The sequence below is a fragment of the Apis dorsata genome, unplaced genomic scaffold, assembly GCF_000469605.1.
Source record: "Apis dorsata unplaced genomic scaffold, Apis dorsata 1.3 scaffold_73, whole genome shotgun sequence".
NCBI lineage: Eukaryota > Metazoa > Arthropoda > Insecta > Hymenoptera > Apidae > Apis > Apis dorsata.
Window position 1 is genome coordinate 573,282 of NW_006263371.1, and position 2,714 is coordinate 575,995.

Below are 2,714 nucleotides of genomic sequence, written 5' to 3' on the forward strand. Positions count from 1 at the left end.
TTTTACGAACTTTCTCAAGCCTGTCCATTGGCGTCAATCCTACGATGTCGAAGACTTATCGAATATATATATATACGTACAAGTAATTTTGGGTTGTTGAAGATCAGAACCACGAAAGATTTTTAAAATTTTTGCAAAAATTGCAAATTGTATTCCATTTATTCCGATCGTATGACAGTTTAATAATACTTAATTCCATTGCTATCATTTGTTAGAATAACATACACGATTTCAGAGAATGTAAATTGAAAATTCCAAGTAATAGGTTAATTGTTGTAATTAACAATTCAAGTGATTCTGTATGATAAATGGAAAAACTTCGAGTCGCTTTTCTTCAACGATATGATTTATAAGTGATGAAAAATTATTATAGCAATAATTGATTCTTGATTTTTCTTTTTTTTTTCTTTCCTTCTAGGATTTCTTCATGAAGTTTACATGGTCATCGACATTCCATTTTAAGTAACGACGATATTTCGCAACGTATGCGGAATATTCGAAAAGCGTGGCACGCCACGTGCCACTGATTTTTCTCGCTTCTACGCACACGATTCCTCGTGATCGAGGCAGTTAACCTTTTAAGTAGAACTGTTCAGAGATCTGATTCGCCACGGTACACGTGTAGTCTATCAACTCGTGACAAGAAAGCGTCCTCTCTCGAGCGAAACGATTGCGAAACAATTAATACAATTTCGAACTCGAAAAACTCTTTCTCGCTTTCAAATTTTCTCTTGAGACAGGGAGAGAGAGAGAGAGAGAGAGAGAGAATTCGTTACGGATTCTTTCTTTCTGTTAAATATAATTTTTACAATTAGAAATATTTTCTTTATTTTTTTTTTTTTTCTTTTTACGGGGCACAAGAGTGAAGAAGAGGCAACGTGGATTAGAGAAGGGAGCAAGGTGTGTTGTCGAGAGCACAGATGCTTCGAAAAAGAATATCTAGTTTAATCCCTAAGGGTTTAAAGTTGGCCTATTACGTGACCTTGGATACACGTGGCCTGCTATGCACCTGTTCACGAAAAAACGAAACTTGACCTTGGCAAAGTTAATCCACCGGTTGTTTCCCTTCCAATTATCCTTATTCGCTTGTGCACCTCTTCCAGGAAGCGATAACCCTATTGCAGTGTATTGCATAAGATCGCAACGCTTAAACGTAATATTATTCTTACACGTTAGAATTTAAATTTGGCGCCATTCACGCTAGATTATTATATATACCTAACCTTTACATTTTTAACATTTCTATAATTACTACGTTGTTTCTCGAATTTTTTCTCGAATTTTCGTCGACGCAAAGAATAAGAAAATTCATTATATTATATTATATAATTAGGTTGATTAATTATAGTTTGTATATAGTTGCAACTTTAGCAATTAGAAAAATAACGCGATAACGTTTGATCAAAAGTCTTACTGGTATTGTGCCGTGGAGAGTTGGTACAAGGTCAAAAGAAGCAGAAAATTAATTCGCAATGGGCAAAGCCCTTCACCGTGGGGAGGGGGGAGAGGAGGGGGTCGAGTGATGAACGACGCTCGAGATTCTGAAGTAGTTTCTTTCTTCATACCAAAGACTTCCGTTCTATGCGCGGAATGCGAGTATAGTAACCCAGTGACATGTAAGGAATCCTAACGAAGTGATGCTCTTGCTTCCTACACGCGGAAGGATGACTCAGTCGCGCCACGCGAAAACGGTGTGCATTCCGCGAAACAAAAGCAAAACAGATGCTATTAGAGAGAGATATCGAGCAATACAATTCCCTTCCTTCAAACGTCGTATACAGGATAAAAATTGTCCTAAAGTAACATCTAACATTATTTTCGGTTCATTTCGTTTCTCCCTATCTATATTCCGTTCCCCAAACTCGTTCACACATGCGAAGAGAAATATATTTTTAAAATATTCTCCAACGAACCTGTAACGCATTTGCAGTTATTACGTAATTAGATGGGCTATTTGATCCCCCGAGGGGAGCCAACATACAAAGACTTCACACCCTGCGGCCGAGTGCTTAGCTCCCGATCACGCAAGTCACGCGATTTTATCTTAATTAACTTACACCTGTGCCAAACTCGAAAAGAAAAAACTAGGAATGCCGACCTAAACTTAGCTCGCTACAATCGTATATAACAATCTATATATATATATATATATATACCACCTCGAAAAAAACGATGAATAGAAATTTCCAACGTTTCCACCGCTTGGAGATTGATATTAAAAAAAGAAAACGAACTTTTTCTTTTATGCCGATCTAAAAATGATCGAGGACCTTTTTAATCTTGCATCCAAAAAAAGAAAAAAAAAGAAAAGAAAAACATTGGAAACGACAAGAGAAACTGGGCAAATCGTTTCCCTTCGGTAATAAGGCAAAGAAAAAGCAGCATCCAGTTTTGCAATTCACGGGAGAGGAGAGCGCAGTGGAGCAGTTTCGTTTAGAACCGCGGTCGCGTTGGCCACGAAGCGGGAAAGAGAGGGGAAGATTCGCGCGAGAGGGAGGGAAGACGAGAGTCGAGAGTGTGGAAGGCGAGCGAAGAGTTAAAAAGAGGAGGGAGATATGGGAGAAAGAGATAGAGAGTGAGTGAGAAAGAGAGAGAGAGAGAGAGAGAAGAAGAGGATAAGGAGGGATCATGGAGGCGAGCACGGAGATGCATACGAGCGAGGACGAGCGTGTGGGGATCGGAGAGGATGTCCGGGGAGGGAGGGGGGGATTTAA